General features: G+C 36.5%; 1 long non-coding RNA gene and 2 other non-coding genes across 3 annotated transcripts; 2 read left to right on the top strand and 1 right to left on the bottom strand.

Moving 5' to 3' along the window:
- Positions 1-322: 322 nt before the first annotated feature.
- Positions 323-3,764, bottom strand: LOC141036750 (uncharacterized). The gene is made up of 2 exons (XR_012198192.1): positions 1,870-3,764; positions 323-1,205 (listed from the first exon to the last, which is right to left on the bottom strand). It is a non-coding gene; the product is annotated as an uncharacterized lncRNA (long non-coding RNA).
- A 15,373-nt stretch (positions 3,765-19,137) lies between these two features.
- TRNAP-UGG (transfer RNA proline (anticodon UGG)) lies at positions 19,138-19,211 on the top strand. Its single transcript has one exon. It is a non-coding gene; the product is annotated as a tRNA-Pro (tRNA).
- Positions 19,212-19,343: 132 nt separating this feature from the next.
- Positions 19,344-19,417, top strand: TRNAW-CCA (transfer RNA tryptophan (anticodon CCA)). The gene has a single exon. It is a non-coding gene; the product is annotated as a tRNA-Trp (tRNA).
- Positions 19,418-19,572: the final 155 nt, after the last annotated feature.

Below are 19,572 nucleotides of genomic sequence, written 5' to 3'. Positions count from 1 at the left end.
GGTTGTTCAATCCTTTGATAACCAAGGTCATTCTTTGCTAAAGAGAAATGATCACTATGAGTCAGACTCAATAGAATTGGATCCATTCCAAATAGCGAGAATTAGGATTCTTGATCCCTCTCAATCTCTCTTTCAATTCGAGGATCCAGAGAGGTGTTTTCATAGTCATCTCCGAATATTTGCCATCTCGGAATATTTTCGATTTCATTTTTCTATGATATGTCTTTCTATATGAAAATTGGTTATTTACGATGTACGATGATCCCTGTTAAGCATCCATGGCTGAATGGTTAAAGCGCCCAACTCATAATTGGTAAATTTGCGGGTTCAATTCCTGCTGGATGCACACGAACGGGAACATTCCATAAGTCTATTGGAACTGGCTCTCTATCCATGGAATCTCATCCATCATCCATACATAACGAATTGGTATGGTATATTCATACCATAACATAAGAACAATAAGAACTCGAATTCTTATCGATACTGGAACTCAGAGCATAGGAGGGAAAGTCGATTTATGGATGGAATCAAATACGCAGTATTTACAGAAAAAAGTCTTCGTTTATTGGGAAAGAATCAATATACTTTTAATGTCGAATCGGGATTCACTAAGACAGAAATAAAGCATTGGGTCGAACTCTTCTTTGGTGTTAAGGTGGTAGCTGTGAATAGCCATCGACTACCTGGAAAAGGTAGAAGAATAGGACCTATTCTGGGCCATACAATGCATTACAGACGTATGATCATTACCCTTCAACCGGGTTATTCTATTCCACTTCTAGATAGAGAAAAAAACTAAAGGAGAATACTTAATAATACGGCGAAACATTTATACAAAACACCTATCCCGAGCACACGCAAGGGAACCGTAGACAGGCAAGTGAAATCCAATCCACGAAATAATTTGATCCATGGACGGCACCGTTGTGGTAAAGGTCGTAATTCCAGAGGAATCATTACCGCAAGGCATAGAGGGGGAGGTCATAAGCGCCTATACCGTAAAATAGATTTTCGACGGAATCAAAAAGACATATCTGGTAGAATCGTAACCATAGAATACGACCCTAATCGAAATGCATACATTTGTCTCATACACTATGGGGATGGTGAGAAGAGATATATTTTACATCCCAGAGGGGCTATAATTGGAGATACTATTGTTTCTGGTACAAAAGTTCCTATATCAATGGGAAATGCCCTACCTTTGAGTGCGGTTTGAACTATTGATTTACGTAATTGGAAGTAACCAATTAGGTTTACGACGAAACCTAGAAATCGATCACTGATCCAATTTGACTACCTCTACGGGATAGACCTCAACAGAAAACTGTTGAGTAACGGCAGCAAGTGATTGAGTTCAGTAGTTCCTCATAGAAAATTATTGGCTCTAGAGATATGGTAATATGGAGAAGACAAAATTGTTTGAAGCACGCACAGAACCGGAAGCGCCCCTTGTTTCAAAGAGAGGAGGACGGGTTATTCACATTTAATTTGATGGTCAGAGGCAAATTGAAAGCTAAGCAGTGGTAATTAAGACCCCCGGGGGAAAATAGGGATGTCTCCTACGTTACCCATAATATGTGGAAGTATCGACGTAATTTCATAGAGTCATTCGATCTGAATGCTACATGAAGAACATAAGCCAGATGACGGAACGCAGAGACCTAGGATGTAGAAGATCATAACATGAGCGATTCGGCAGATTTGGATTCCTTTCCTATATATCCACTCATGTGGTACTTCATCATATGATTCATATAAGATCCATCTGTCTAGAGATCGTCATATACATCTAGAAAGCCGTATGCTTTGGAAGAAGCTTGTACAGTTTGGGAAGGGGTTTTTTGAGAGAAAAGAAGAATCTACTTCAACCGATATGCCCTTAGGCACGGCCATGCATAACATAGAAATCACACGTGGAAGGGGTGGGCAATTAGCTAGAGCAGCAGGTGCTGTAGCGAAACTCATTGCAAAAGAGGGTAAATCGGCCACTTTAAGATTACCATCTGGGGAGGTCCGTTTAGTATCCCAAAACTGCTTAGCAACAGTCGGACAAGTGGGTAATGTTGGGGTGAACCAAAAAAGTTTGGGTAGAGCCGGATCTAAGTGTTGGCTAGGTAAACGCCCCGTAGTAAGAGGGGTAGTTATGAACCCTGTGGACCACCCCCATGGGGGCGGTGAAGGGAAAGCTCCCATTGGTAGAAAAAAACCCACAACCCCTTGGGGTTATCCTGCGCTTGGAAGAAGAACTAGGAAAAGGAAAAAATATAGCGATAGTTTTATTCTTCGTCGCCGTAAGTAAATACGTAACTAGGAATATGGAAAATTGCATTTTTGGAATTTGCAATAATGCGATGGGCGAACGACGGGAATTGAACCCGCGCATGGTGGATTCACAATCCACTGCCTTGATCCACTTGGCTACATCCGCCCCTTATCCAGCTAAAGGATTTTTTGCTTTTTTCCATTGATCATTATTCTATTTATTCTGACCTCCGTACTTCGATCGAGATATTGGACATAGAATGCCACTCTTTAAAAAGGAAAAAAGGAGTAATCAGCTGTGACACGAAAAAAAACGAATCCTTTTGTAGCTCATCATTTATTGGCAAAGATAGAAAAGGTCAATATGAAGGAGGAGAAAGAAACAATAGTAACGTGGTCCCGGGCATCTAGCATTCTACCCACAATGGTTGGCCATACAATCGCGATTCATAATGGAAAGGAACATATACCTATTTACATAACAAATCCTATGGTAGGTCGCAAATTGGGGGAATTCGTGCCTACTCGGCATTTCACGAGTTATGAAAATGCAAGAAAGGATACTAAATCTCGTCGTTAACTGAATTCTGAATAGAAAGATTAAGAAGAAAAAAAAGATTCAAAATAAAGTAAAGGTAGGCGGGGAATAACCTTATTTATGACAAGTTTCAAACTAGTAAAGTATATCCCTAGGATAAAGAAGAAGAAAAGTGGGCTAAGGAAACTCGCAAGGAAAGTTCCAACCGATCGTCTACTTAAGTTCGAGAGAGTTTTCAAAGCACAAAAACGTATCCCTATGTCTGTTTTCAAAGCACAAAGAGTTCTTGACGAGATTCGCTGGCGTTACTACGAGGAAACTGTTATGATACTGAACCTCATGCCCTATCGAGCATCTTATCCCATCTTAAAGTTGGTTTATTCGGCAGCCGCAAATGCTACTCATTATAGGGATTTCGACAAAGCGAATTTATTTATTACTAAAGCCGAAGTCAGTAGGAGTACTATTATGAAGAAATTCAGACCTCGAGCTCGAGGACGTAGTTTCCCCATAAAAAAAAGCATGTGTCATATAACAATTGTACTAAATATAGTAAAGAAATCTAAATAACCTTTAGATCCATCTAAGATTTCGATTCCCAGTAAAAAAAAATATAGAATAGAAAAATATGGGACAAAAAATAAATCCACTCGGTTTCAGACTTGGTACAACCCAAAAACACCATTCCTTTTGGTTCGCACAACCAAAAAATTATTCTGAAGGTCTACAGGAAGATAAAAAAATAAGGGATTGTATCAAGAACTATATACAAAAGAATAGGAAAAAGGGCTCGAATAGAAAAATAGAATCAGACTCAAGTTCCGAAGTAATTACACATAATAGAAAAATGGACTCAGGTTCAAGTTCCGAAGTAATTACACATATAGAAATCCAAAAAGAAATCGATACGATCCACGTCATAATCCATATTGGATTCCCAAATTTATTAAAGAAAAAAGGAGCAATCGAAGAATTAGAGAAAGATCTACAAAAGGAAATTAACTCTGTAAACCAGAGATTTAATATTTCTATCGAAAAAGTGAAAGAACCTTATAGACAGCCTAACATTCTTGCAGAATATATAGCTTTCCAATTAAAAAATAGAGTTTCATTCCGAAAGGCAATAAAAAAAGCCATTGAATTAACTAAAAAAGCAGATATAAGGGGGAGTAAAAGTAAAAATTGCGGGTCGTCTCGGAGGAAAAGAAATTGCACGCGCCGAATCTATTAAAAAGGGTAGACTTCCCCTCCAAACAATTCGCGCTAAAATTGATTATTGCTGCTATCCAATTCGGACTATCTATGGAGTATTAGGTGTAAAAATTTGGATATTCGTAGACGAAGAATAAGTAATCTTGTCTTCGGATTCTGTCCATTGATAGAATAAAAAATGACAAGAGACTTTTTCCTGAAATCCTGCAAAAGAAGAAATTATACCTCTTTCTATAAGATTTAATGAAAATTGATAAATCATTTAATATAATTGCTATGCTTAGTGTGTGACTCGTTATTTTTTTCTTTTTTTAAGAAAAAACTTAGTAATTATAGAAAATTAACTAATAACCAACCTATTGCTTCGTATTGTCGAGATCCTAACTAAGAAACAGTCACTATATGAATAAATACCTCTATCATAAATGAGTAGATGTGTCCATATAGTTGTAGCAACTGCAATTTTTTCTCTAAAAAAGAAAGGGATTCTAGGTTGTGAAGCAAAACTAAAGGATGTGGATAAAGGGAGGGATGATAGAAAGAAGGAAGAGGAAATAAATAAGATATAGGATTCCACTATGTATGGTCTATGAATTACATCATAAAAGGCAATGTGATAAAGCATCAATATAATAAAAATAATAGAGAATTAAAAATTGTAACTTGAAACAAGAACTACAAATTTAAAGCAATAATAAAGAGCCGCCCGGGTTAATAAAACTGAGAAAATTAACTCGGAAAGAAATTTTTTGGAAGCTCCGTTGCGGGATTCAGACCTAACCATTCAAGGAGAAGCAGTGGGAACGACAGAACCTATGATTCCATAGGATTTTATTGAAAAGAATCCTAACACTTCATTGGGTGGGATGGCGGAACAAACCAAAAAAATTGTCTTATTTGTAAGTTTATAAATTAACAAATAAGACAGGAAAGAGTAAATATTCGCCCGCGAAATTCTTATTGAATTAGAATACTTTACCGCGATTCAATAAGAGTAAAAATAAGGATTTTTTTAGAAGGATTACATTATCTATAAATATAGAATTTAGATAAATATACACACACATCTGGATATATTCTAGATCTTCTTTTTTGACTATATATTATATTTTTCCTGTTTAACAAATTCAATATAAAAAAACGAACTTTTTCTATTATCTATTAATGTGTATCTATCCGTACCGTAATATTTTGAATATTATGAATTAGAGAAATTTACATGCTTTCTCATTCCATTCGCGAGGAGCTGGATGAGAAGAAACTCTCATGTCCAGTTTTGCAGTAGAGATGGAACTAAGAAAGAGAACCATCGACTATAACCCCAAAAGAACCAGATTCGCAAACAACATAGAGGAAGAATGAAAGGAAAATCCTGCGAGGCAATCGTATTTGTTTTGGTAGATATGCTCTTCAAGCACTTGAACCCGCTTGGATCACGGCGAGACAGATAGAAGCAGGACGAAGAGCAATAACACGATATGCACGTCGTGGTGGAAAAATATGGGTACGTATATTTCCCGACAAACCGGTTACACTAAGACCCACGGAAACACGTATGGGCTCGGGAAAGGGGTCCCCCGAATATTGGGTATCCGTTGTTAAACCTGGTCGTATACTTTATGAAATGGGGGGAGTATCTGAAACTGTAGCTAGAGCAGCTATCTCCATAGCTGCCAGTAAAATGCCATACGAAGTCAATTTATTCGATTAGAGATATAGAACCCTAAAAGGGGTATGGAAGATAAAAAAAAATGCCCGGTTTTTCTTTCTGGAAAGACAATATTTCTTTCATCCTTTTGCATTGAAATAACAAATTGAAATCAAAATAAAAAATATATGATTCAACCTCAGACCCTTTTAAATGTAGCAGATAATAGTGGAGCTCGAAAATTGATGTGTATTCGAGTCATAGGAGCTGCTGGTAATCAGCGATATGCTCGTATTGGTGATGTTATTGTTGCTGTAATCAAAGACGCATTGCCCCAAATGCCTCTAGAAAGATCCGAAGTAATTCGAGCTGTAATTGTACGTACATGTAAAGAGTTCAAATGCGAAGACGGTATAATAATCCGCTATGATGACAATGCTGCGGTTATAATTGATCAAAAAGGCAATCCAAAAGGAACTCGAGTTTTTGGCGCGATTGCCGAGGAATTGAGAGAATTGAATTTTACCAAAATAGTTTCATTAGCTCCTGAAGTATTATAAATACTAGTAGGCGAAATTGAGACCAAGAATTAATTTAGTAGATTGTTTTTACGTATATGTTTTAAAATCCAAAATGAAAAAAAAAAAGAAAACATGTTGATTATAGAAAAATTAGGAGGAACTAGAATTAGAGTCTTATGGGCAAGGACACTATGCTGATTTACTAACCTCTATAAGAAATGCGGACATGAATAAAAAAGGAACAGTTCGAGTAGTATCTACAAATATTACCGAAAACATTGTTAAAATACTTCTACGAGAGGGTTTTATTGAAAGTGTTCGGAAACATCAGGAACGTAACAGATATTTCTTGGTTTCAACTTTGCGACATCAAAAGAGAAAGACTAGAAAAGGAATATATAGAACAAGAACCTTTTTAAAGCGTATCAGCCGACCGGCTTACGAATTTATACCAACTATCAAGGAATTCTAAAGTTTTGGGTGGAATGGAATTGCTATTCTTTCTACTTCTCGAGGAATAATGACAGATCGAGAAGCTCGACTAAACAGAATTGGGGGAGAAGTCTTATGTTATATATGTAATCGCCCCGCCTATAGTGCTTGAATTCTATCTCGCCCTTCCTATTTTTAAAATAAAAATAGAAAAATAGGAGAAAAAAAATATGACAGAAAAAAAAAATAGGAAGAGAAAAAAAACCCGAGAGAAGCAAAAGTAACTTTCGAAGGTTTAGTTACGGAAGCCCTACCCATGGAATGTTCCGCGTTCGGCTAGAGAATGACACAAAATCCGGCTAGAGAATGACACCATCATCCTAGGCTATATTTCAGGAAAGATACGGTCTAGTTCTATACGAATACTGATGGGGGATAGGGTCAAAATTGAAGTAAGTCGTTATGATTCAAGCAAGGGACGTATAATTTATAGACTTCCCCATAAGGATTCGAAGCGTATCGAAGACTCGAAGGATAGCGAAGATTTGAAGGATAGCGAAGATTTGAAGGATACCAAAGATTCAAAGGATTAGGTTTTTCTTTTTTTTCTAGGGTAATAAATTCTAAGTTCTAAAATTCAAGCGAAGAGACTTATTTTTTCCAAAAGATTAGATTCATAGTTTAAAAAAGGATACGGAAATATGAAAATAAGAGCTTCCGTTCGTAAAATTTGTACAAAATGTCGACTGATTCGTAGGCGTGGACGAATTAGAGTCATTTGCTCTAATCCGAAGCATAAACAAAGACAGGGGTAATCTTTCGAAAAAGAACTTTACTTTCTAAAAAGTAAAAAAAAGTACCCGCGGAAATGTTCCAATTCCAAATAAAATAATTTCATTTAAAATAATTAAAGTAAAGGGTTTATTTTACCCTGAAACGGATATCTTTGTATCTTTTTTTCTTTTTTTTATTTCTAACTCATATTTATGAGATAATAAAATATGGCAAAAGCTATACCAAAAATTGGTTCACGTAAGAAAGTGCGTATTGGTTTACGTAGGAATGCACGTTTTAGTTTACGGAAGAGTGCACGTAGAATAACAAAAGGGGTTATTCATGTTCAAGCTAGTTTCAACAATACCATTATAACTGTTACAGACCCACAAGGTCGGGTGGTTTTTTGGTCCTCGGCCGGTACTTGTGGATTCAAAAGCTCAAGAAAAGCATCACCCTATGCTGGTCAAAGAACAGCAGTAGATGCTATTCGTACAGTAGGTTTGCAACGAGCAGAAGTTATGGTAAAGGGCGCTGGTAGTGGAAGAGATGCCGCATTACGAGCCATTGCTAAAAGTGGTGTGCGATTAAGTTGTATACGCGATGTAACACCTATGCCGCATAATGGATGTCGACCGCCTAAAAAAAGACGTCTGTAAAAGAATTAACCCGCTTTCAACTTTCATTTCAAGAGAAATAAACGATTCAATGATAAAATAATAATACTAGTCTATTATGGTTCGAGAGGAGGTAGCAGGATCCACTCAAACACTACAGTGGAAGTGTGTTGAATCAAGAGTAGATAGTAAGCGCCTTTATTATGGTCGTTTCATTCTGTCCCCGCTTAGAAAAGGTCAAGCGGACACCGTCGGTATTGCCTTGCGAAGAGCTTTACTTGGAGAAATAGAAGGAACATGTATCACACGTGCAAAATTTGGGAGCGTGCCGCACGAGTATTCTACAATAGCAGGTATTGAAGAATCCGTACAAGAAATTTTACTAAATTTGAAAGAAATTGTATTGAGAAGTAATCTCTATGGAGTTAGAGACGCATCCATTTGCGTCAAAGGTCCTAGATACATAACTGCTCAAGATATCATCTTACCGCCTTCCGTAGAAATCGTTGATACGGCACAACCTATAGCTAACTTGACAGAGCCCATTGATTTCTGTATTGATTTACAGATCAAGAGAGATCGTGGATATCAGACAGAACTCAGAAAGAACTATCAAGATGGAAGTTATCCTATAGATGCTGTATCCATGCCTGTTCGAAATGTGAATTATAGTATTTTTTCTTGTGGGAATGGAAATGAAAAACACGAGATACTTTTTCTAGAAATATGGACTAATGGAAGTTTAACCCCTAAGGAAGCACTTTATGAGGCTTCTCGTAATTTGATTGATTTATTTCTTCCTTTTCTACACGCGGAGGAAGAGGGCGCTAGTTTCGAAGAAAATAAAAACAGGTTTACTCCACCCCTTTTTACTTTTCAAAAAAGATTAACTAATCTAAAGAAAAACAAAAAAGGAATTCCATTGAATTCTATTTTTATTGATCAATTAGAATTGACTTCTAGAACGTATAATTGTCTAAAAAGGGCCAATATACATACACTATTGGACCTTTTGAGTAAGACTGAAGAAGATCTTCTGAGAATTGACAGTTTTCGTATGGAAGATAGAAAACATATATGGGACACTCTAGAGAAGCATCTCCCAATTGATTTACTTAAGAATAAACTCTCGTTTTAAATCCATTGCAATTTTTTTTCTTCTTCTTTTTCGAGTTAGAATAAAAAGAAAACAATTTAGCATCTTTGGTACAATCTATATTTTCGCGAAATGGATCATAATAAAATGGATTTTAGGTATCTAGGGAAGATTCACTTGGAAGTAACTATTTCCTAGATACCTATGGTACTTCACGGTTGAATGAATCAAAAAATATCTAAAAAAGACCTAAAGTTAATGATTTATCAATGGGTAATGTTGCTCCAATACCTAACCAAAGAGCTACTACAGTACCGATTAAAAAAACGGTCGTAGCTACTGGGCGGCGAAATGGATTTTGGAATTTATTGACATTCTCTAGAAAAGGTACTGTCAATAAGCCTGTTGGCACAGAAACCATTAAAAGAACGCCCAATAACTTATTGGGTACCGTACGGAGTATTTGAAACACGGGAAAGAAGTACCACTCGGGTAATATTTCCAGAGGAGTTGCAAACGGATCTGCCGGTTCACCAATCATTGATGGCTCGAGAACCGCTAAACCTACATTACATGCAATAGTACCTAGAATTACTACTGGAAAAATATATAAAAGATCGTTGGGCCATGCGGGTTCCCCGTAATAATTATGTCCCATCCCTTTAGCTAATTTAGCTCTTAATACAGGATCATTTAAGTCTGGTTTCTTTGTTATTGGGATAGGTGAACTCTTTAGGATCCATCCCCCAAAGGAACCGGACATGAGAATTTATCATCATCCGGCTCGAGCAAGAGTGAAAGAAATAAGACCGCGGAAGATCCTTAATAGAATTAAGGTTTATAATGACTCAATGACTCTAGGCAAGAAAAGCTTTATCAGATTCTCTTTTCCGAAGTTGCACCTACAACTACTCATTGAAAATAATCCTATTCTTATGGGTAAATGCTCAATATCCAAGTGGGCTTACAAATTTGATCATGATCAATTGCTTTGTGGATTGTCTCATGTCTCTTGATTAGTTGGTATTTATCCCCTCAATATCGCAAGTTTCTTACCTCCAAACAAAATATTTACTTGTTACTAATAAAAAATCAAAAAGTTTAGCCTACATTCTTCCTTAGATCCCTTCTTTTACTCCGATAGTATTGCGGATCACAATCGATGCAAAGAAAATGAATGCATTTCCATACTATAATAAAAAGGTAAGTGTAATAAATAGAGAACTGGATCATGTCACATGACTTATTCCATTTCTACTCTATGGGATCTTACGGAGCCTGTTCATGGATGACATGGTTGCGGTATGATCATAGAAGATATTCTCCTCAAGTGAACCAGCCTATCCTTCCTAGGTAGGGGACTTACATGTTGATTGGATGCGGAGACACCTTTGGTTGTGAATTCTAATGTGGCAGATCCAATTCTTTATCTGCATGGCCAAATCAATAATTCAAGTCACACACTCCCATAATCCGCCTTTTTTCTTTCGTAAAATTAACTTCAACTATTTGTATTGTATAAAAATACTTTGGAGTTGAAGAGAAGTATCCAAATGACATGTGTTATTTTACAATAACCCATGCTTGTAGCAATGAAATACCAAAACCTACCCGATATGATATATGATAATTATAATTCTCTATGATATGCCTTCCCTATAAAGGACCCGAAATACCTTGCTTACGTATCATTGGAAAGTGCATTAACATAAATACGGCAGTAAGCAGAGGCAGTACAAAGGTATGTAAACTATAAAAACGAGTCAAAGTGGATTGGCCCACACTAGCACTTCCGCGTAATAACTCCACTAAAGGCGATCCTATTACCGGAATGGCGTCAGGTACACCTGTCACAATTTTGACTGCCCAATAGCCAATTTGATCCCAAGGCAAAGAATAACCAGTTACACCAAATGATGCAGTCAAAACAGCCAAAACCACACCTGTGACCCAAGTTAATTCACGGGGTTTTTTAAATCCCCCTGTGAGATACACACGAAATACATGCAGGATCATCATTAAAACCATCATACTTGCTGACCATCGATGAACTGATCGGATTAACCAACCAAAGTTGGCCTCGGTCATTATGTATTGAACCGAGGAAAAAGCCTCTGTAACGGTTGGTCGGTAGTAAAAAGTCATAGCAAAACCGGTAGCGACTTGTACTAGAAAACAAGTAAGTGTAATTCCCCCTAAACAATAAAATATGTTGACATGGGGAGGAACATATTTACTAGTTATATCATCTGCAATTGCCTGAATCTCAAGACGTTCCTCAAACCAATCATATACTTTATTGAGATAGGTAACTAACCCGAGTCCCCCTCTAAGAGCCGTATATGAAAATTTCATCTCGTACGGCTCAAGCAGAAACACAAAAATTTTCAACGAATATTAGAAAAAAGGTTCAAAACTTCATCAGCCACTGAATTGGGTCGATTTGCCTTGAAGATATCAAATAAGAAAAATCCGGAATATCTTCTTTGTGATGATAATGCCAAAAAATCTCAAGTTGGCGCGTCTTTCTTTCTTCCTTTCCCTTATGTTGGTCATTAGAGGCTTCTTGACTTTTCTCTTCCCTATAAAGGATTTGTTTTTTTATGCGTAATATAGAAATTATCTTGTTGAGATCCTATGAATCAGTTCAATTAAAACCTTAGATTCATACTAGAGCCACGATGATTTAGTCTCAAGCTAAACAAAAGGCAAGGGTTCTTCGAATAAGAACCGCTTGATAATCATTTATTGAATCAGTGTAATGACTCGACAAAATCGAGAGAAAAAAAGTTGTCTTTTGGGCAAACAAAATTGGAAGGAAGAAAAATTTCTTTTTTATTTTTATTTAAGAACTACTTGAATTTTTCAGTCTGGTTGCGAGGTCTTAATAGTGAGTATGAATCATAGTTCCATTTTTTTTTGATCCACTCTATCTATTTCGTGTTCCAGATACTAGAATAAATAATATCTGACGAATTAGAATCATCTTGATAGAGATAACAGGCCCTTTCTATGTATTATCAATAGGATCAATTCTAACAAGTCACACACTCATATTCCAGAGATACCGAAACAAAAAAATTCCGCGGTCGAACTACCATAATATCTAGAAATGTAGATCTTAAACTAGAAAGGCTTTTTTGGATGGAAAAACTCTGACTTCCTAGTTTTAGTTAGTAGAAACCTAATTGGTTAAAATTCCGTCCAGTAAAACGGAAGAATTATAAATTTCTAAAATGATAGATAGGAATATAGCGAATAAAGCCATTGCGATCCCCATAAAAGGAGTAGTCCCCCAACCCGGGGCGACTTTCCCATATTCCGAATTCAAGGGTTTCAGTAAACTACCTGCACCAGTTCGTTTTGGCCTAGGTTTAGAACTATCTTCAACGGTTTGTGTAGCCATAAATTCTATTTAATCATTGGTGTTGACTTTGTATACTATTCCGTTGTAGTTGTAAATACACGATCTTTTCGTAGATCCATTGTAATCTTGAAATTCTATAAAAATGGAAACAGCAACTTTAGTCGCCATCTCCATATCTGGTTTACTTGTAAGCTTTACTGGGTATGCCTTATATACCGCGTTTGGGCAACCCTCTCAACAATTAAGAGATCCATTCGAAGAACACGGAGACTAATTTAAGTAAGAAGTCTCCCAGATAGGGGGACTTCTTACTTAAATGAAATTATTTTATTCTTTTAGTTGGAGTTGGTGGAACCTTAGGTGGTTCTCGGAAGAAGATAGCGAAAAAAATTATCCCTAAAGTCGAAACTAAAAGGAACGTATAAACCAATGCTTCCATAGATTCGATCCTGGTTTATTTACAATTATAACTTCCACACCTATTCATTTGTCATTTGGGAGAATTTCCCATATAAAGAAAGAAAAAGAGTCAAAGAAAGGATGGGAGATGTTTCCCATGTCAAATCAAAAAAGAGAGGTGAAAGATACTATAACAATGTGTATCAGACTGCCTGTTTCCTTGTAGTTGGATCTCCCACTTTTTGGAATGTTCCAAATTCCACTTGAGCATCCAAATCTGGATCAATACCAGCAAAAACATCTCGGAACAATGTTCTAGCGCCATGCCAAATGTGTCCGAAAAAGAAGAGCAAAGCAAAGGTAGCATGACCAAAAGTGAACCAACCCCTTGGACTGCTGCGAAAAACACCATCAGATTTCAAAGTAGCCCGGTCTAATTCAAAAATTTCCCCTAATTGAGAACGCCTCGCATATTTTTTTACAGTAGCAGGATCAGAATAACTTACTCCATTAAGTTCGCCACCATAGAACTCCACCGTTACACCTACTTGTTCAACACTATATTTGGATTCTGCTCTTCTAAAAGGAACGTCTGCTCTAACAATTCCCTCCTCATCTACCAAAACAACCGGAAATGTTTCAAAAAAAGTAGGCATACGGCGTACAAAAAGCTCACGTCCTTCTTTATCTCTAAAGACGGGATGTCCTAACCATCCAACAGCTATTCCATCCCCATTGTCCATTGAGCCTGCTCTGAATAATCCCCCTTTTGCCGGATTATTACCAATATAATCATAAAAGGCTAATTTTTCGGGAATTTTAGACCAAGCTTCTGATAAACTAAGATTTTCGGCTAAACCATTGCTAACTCTTCGATATATTTCTTGCTGAAAGTATCCCTGATCCCACTGATAACGAGTAGGCCCAAATAATTCGATTGGGGTCGTTGCTGACCCATACCACATAGTTCCAGCAACTACGAAAGCTGCAAAAAAAACAGCAGCGATACTACTGGAAAGTACAGTTTCAATATTGCCCATACGTAATCCTTTATATAGACGTTGAGGCGGACGGACACTAAGATGGAATAAGCCCGCTAATATACCCAATGTACCCGCAGCAATATGATGAGAAGCTATTCCCCCCGGAACAAAAGGATCAAAACCTTCTGCACCCCACGCTGGATTTACAGCTTGTACTTTTCCAGTTAGTCCATAAGGATCGGATACCCATATCCCAGGACCATACAAACCCGTTACATGAAATGCCCCAAAGCCAAAGCAAGCCACCCCTGCAAGAAATAAATGAATTCCAAAGATCTTGGGCAAATCCAAAGAGGGTTTTCCCGTCCGCTCATCAGAGAATATTTCTAGGTCCCAATATACCCAATGCCAGATCGCTGCCAAGAAACACAAGCCAGAAAACACAATATGCGTACCTGCCACACCTTCATAACTCCAAATACCCGGATTTGTTACAGTTCCTCCTGAAATACTCCAACCACCCCACGAATCCGTTATTCCTAAACGAGTCATGAAGGGAATTACGAACATACCTTGTCTCCACATTGGATCCAGAACAGGATCAGAGGGATCAAAAACTGCTAATTCGTATAAAGCCATTGAGCCAGCCCAACCAGAAACTAGAGCTGTGTGCATTATATGCACCGCAAGCAATCGACCCGGATCATTCAATACGACAGTATGAACACGATACCAAGGCAAACCCATGGAAATACCCCTTTAGCAAAGAAAAATAGACACGATGTCGCTTTATTTTATCGCATTGAAAAAGACTATCCATATCCTATGTACCTAACCCTTCTAGGGGATTCTGTGTCAGAAAGCGCGAATATTTATTTCATTCCATTAAAAATAAGAAGCCAATTCTGTTCATAAGAAGAAAGAGAAGCAGATCTATTCTATACTCGATAAGTGCCAATATGCAATGGGTAACTTGGCCAATTTGGAAAAAACGAAGAATAGATCGCTACCCCTCTTTGTTTAGCATTCGAATCACCCATTCCTTTTTCTTTATTCAATCTGTCTTACATTCCTTATATGTATAACCTTTCAATCTACGTATTAATAGAATCTATAGTATTCATATAGAATAAGAATAAAAATTAAGACAATAAACTGCGGATTCTTTCTTTCTGTTCCATTCTTACGTTTCCATATTAAAGTGTGGTTTTCTTACTTAAATTTAATAATATTAATCTAATATGCCCATTGGTGTTCCAAAAGTACCTTACCGGATTCCTGGAGATGAAGAAGCGACTTGGGTTGACTTATACAATGTTATGTATCGAGAAAGGACACTTTTTTTAGGTCAAGAGATTCGTTGCGAGATCACGAATCATATTACAGGTCTCATGGTATATCTGAGTATAGAAGATGGAATTAGTGATATTTTTTTGTTTATAAACTCCCCAGGCGGGTGGCTAATCTCAGGAATGGCTATTTTTGATACGATGCAAACGGTGACACCAGATATATATACAATATGCCTCGGAATAGCCGCCTCCATGGCGTCCTTCATTCTGCTTGGAGGAGAACCCACCAAGCGTATAGCATTCCCTCACGCGAGGATTATGCTTCACCAACCTGCTAGTGCTTATTATCGGGCAAGGACACCAGAATTTTTACTAGAAGTAGAAGAGTTACACAAAGTTCGCGAAATGATCACAAGGGTTTATGCAGTAAGAACAGGCAAGCCTTTTTGGGTTGTATCCGAAGACATGGAAAGGGATGTTTTTATGTCAGCAGACGAAGCCAAAGCTTATGGACTTGTCGATATTGTAGGGGATGAAATGATTGACAAGCACTGCGATACTGATCCAGTGTGGTTTCCAGAAATGTTTAAGGATTGGTAGTGTCCGGATTTCTTGTAAAGTTATTTCACAGCTAAATTCGTGTTTTCCTCGATTTAATAGAAAATAGAAAGACTTCATGATGAGCAATCATCAGGTTAAGATGGATCTAAACCAATCCATTTTTTTCTATATACATACAACATGCCGACGGTTAAACAACTTATTAGAAACGCAAGACAGCCAATACGAAATGCTCGAAAAACGGCCGCGCTTAAAGGATGCCCTCAGCGTCGAGGAACATGTGCTAGGGTGTATGTGCGACTCGTTCAGATCATGACTTCAAACAAATATAAAAAAAATTGAAGTATCCATGATTAGTACCAATGAATAGGATATAGCTTCTCTATCCTAGATTTCTATGGTATATGGAATTTATGGTTTCCTTTGGTGCAAATCCAATTATCTAAATTGGAAATAAGAAGCAATTCTCCCATTGGTAGCAAATGGTTATCCATTAAGCGGAGGAAATAGTAATAAAAAGAAAAAGGCTTATGCTCCTTTATCTTAAAAGAACGGACTAACAGGGTCAGCTACTTAGCCAACTTTCATAATTAAATACCGTCACTGTATGGATAACTCTTATTGTGAAAAGAGCTATTTACTCTATAATGGATAGGTAGAGCCAAAGAATGTGGACTATACAAGTTCGCAATACCTTTTGATGAAAGAAAGGGCTCCGGTGTATAGAGAGGGCCTCACCGTTTAAAAGGGAACCATAGAAACGATGGAACCCACTATTTTTTTTAGTATTATTAGAATGAATTTGTTATTTCGTATAGAAATAACTGAACGGAGTGGAATAAAAAATCGTGGTTGGGAAGGTTACTATAGCAAAAGCCATTGGAATTAATATTTTATATATCGGAATAATTAGTTTTGTTATTAATGAGAAAAAGGGTGGCTAAAAGAAGAGAAATCATTAGTTATTCATTAAGGTTAATTTGATTCAATGACCAGAGTTCCGCGAGGATATATAGCCCGGAGACGACGAACAAAAATGCGTTCATTTGCCTCAAACTTTAGAGGGGCTCATTTAAGACTTAATCGAATGATTACCCAACAGGTAAAAAGAGCTTTTGTTTCCTCTCATCGAGATAGAGGTAGGCAAAAGAGGGATTTTCGTCGTTTGTGGATCACTCGGATAAACGCAGCAACGCGGGTATATAAAGTATTCGATAGTTATAGTAAATTAATACACAACCTGTACAAGAAGAAATTGATTCTTAATCGTAAAATGCTTGCACAAGTAGCTGTATCAAATCCAAATAATCTTTACACGATTTCCAATAAAATAAAGATCATCAATTAAAGGTATAAATAAAGTAATATACTGGAATAATAAAAGATGAATTCCCGGAGTTCCCTCTCCGGGAAGATACAATAAATTAAGATTAAGTGGTAGGAATCAACGAGCTGGATTACTTTCTTTATAATATATATAGGTCTGGCCCTTTCGAATTCGAATAAAACATCAACAATCGGAACTTAAGTTCCGGTTGTTGTTTCTTAAATTTTGGTTGTTGTTTCTTAAGTTTCGATTGGAATTGTACTTTTGCGTTAATTGAGGAATATGTCTATTTTTTCTGGGTCTAGAACCTGTAATTATTGAAATTGACTGGGCTTGAAATTGCTTTTCGTTCTCATAGTTACGAAACGGTAAGAAAGATAAAATACGAGCCTGTTTTATAGCAAGAGTAATTAATCGTTGTTGTTTCAAGGTTAATCTATTTATTCGTCTCGATAATATTTTTCCTTGTTCACTAATAAATCTATTAATTAAACTCATGTTTCTATAATCAATTCGATCTCCCGGGCCAATCCGGGGACGCCTACGAAAAGGTTGTTTAGATTTACGAAAAGGTTGCTTGAATTTACGAAAAGTTTGCTTGGATTTACGAAAGGGTTGCTTGGATTTATTAAAAGTTTGCTTGGATTTACTAAAGGGTTGCTTAGATTTAAGAAAAGGTTGTTTAGATGTATACATGATTTATTCCTTATTTAAAATTTGAAAATTTGAAAATTCACTTCTTTATTTTATTAATTTAGGATCCAGAAGAAGTAGTTTTTCTTTGATCCATATCTTATTTGATTCATATTATAGTATATGAATACCCTCTATACATATGAAATAATATCTACCGGAAATCAGATGAGTTGATTTGTATTTTGTATTCTATACTATGTTTTCTTTATATATTAAATATGAAGTTCTTACTCTTTCTGTTGTTTGGAAAGATCGAACACACGATGTTCCTATTTCTTTATTTCGTGATGAGTCGTATGCTTGCGACAATAACGACAAAATTTTTTGAATTCTAATTGTCCGGGTGTATTGTGGCGATTCTTTTGAGTACTATATCTAGAAATCCCCGTCGATTCCTCATTGGCACCTTTTCGAACACAACTGATGCATTCCAAAATAACTCTGATTCTAACATCTTTTCCCTTGGCCATGAACCTCCTTTTCTTTTTGGATTGACTTAACTTAATTCTTCTACTTATTCTTTTATTCTTCTATTTTGAATCCGAAGAAGAAGAATAAAATTCATTAGAATAATTTTTTTTTATTCTTAAATTAAGTAATAAAAAATAGAGAAATAATTAAAGAATACAATCCTTGTCGAATTAGCAAAGATTTTGGTTCGAAATCCTTTCATTTAATTAGCCAGCCCCACCTTTTCTATGCTCTGATTTCTGAGGCCTTATTTAGCTTGGGTACCCCTTTAAATTGAATTTCTATTTTCAAAAATGGGGTTTACAAAATTTTTAATGACTCTGAGGTTCAACCCAATCCATCTTTTCTTTCTTTTTCCTTCCGATACTAAAAAAAGATTGAAAAGGATCAAATTTTGTCATATCACGAAGAAATCTATCCCTCCCATAGCAATAACTAGAATTAAAAAAAAGGGAATGACAAAGCATCTGGGAATAAACGATTAATTTCTATCAATAAACCTGCTAAAGCACCAAACCATAGAGTACTTAGCACGGGTGCTACAGAGAGATATGTTTTTATATCCCGCATTGAAAATCCTCCTTCCTTGTTGGAATACATATATGATCATAAACTCTTGCCCAAGATTGTTATGCTATATATAAAATGAACCATATCGACGAAATTTTCCTATCCCTAAAAAAGAAAAAGATGACCCCTTCTTCCTATATATTAGCAAGGAAAAGTAATCCTTCTTTTATAGGCGAAATTATATTGGATTTTATATGTATATAATTCCTTAATTATATGAGACCAAAAAGAAGAAATGACACGAGGGTTCTATATATAGATAGAGAAAGAAAGAAGAAGAAAATAGAAAGAAGAAGAAAATTATGATGTGGAAAAGAAGACAGGAATTGTGTACAATGGCATTGTACAACAATTTAATTTGGAAAAGGGATGTAGCGCAGCTTGGTAGCGCGTTTGTTTTGGGTACAAAATGTCACAGGTTCAAATCCTGTCATCCCTACCTATTACTTCTTTCTTCTTTATAGGCAGTAGCGACGAGATCAATTAAAGTAAAGTGGGTGAATTTGTGGAGACTATACGTACGTGAGATACATTAGGAATAGAAAAAGATTTTCTTTTTGAATGAATGAAAGCGCTCTTAGTTCAGTTCGGTAGAACGCGGGTCTCCAAAACCCGATGTCGTAGGTTCAAATCCTACAGAGCGTGATTCCATCTATTTTATGTCGAAGCAGAGTAAAATAACTTAACAAAATTGAATTGTAACTCCAATTTCAATTTGACCTCCTCTCTGGTCTGGAGGAGGTCAATCAAAAAAAAATGACTCAATCAAAGATCCAACTGATCCCCACGCCTGTATTGCA

Source organism: Aegilops tauschii, unplaced genomic scaffold (genome assembly GCF_002575655.3).
Source record: "Aegilops tauschii subsp. strangulata cultivar AL8/78 unplaced genomic scaffold, Aet v6.0 ptg001017l_obj, whole genome shotgun sequence".
Classification (NCBI taxonomy): Eukaryota; Viridiplantae; Streptophyta; class Magnoliopsida; order Poales; family Poaceae; genus Aegilops; species Aegilops tauschii.
This window is presented reverse-complemented; position numbering and strand designations above follow the sequence as displayed.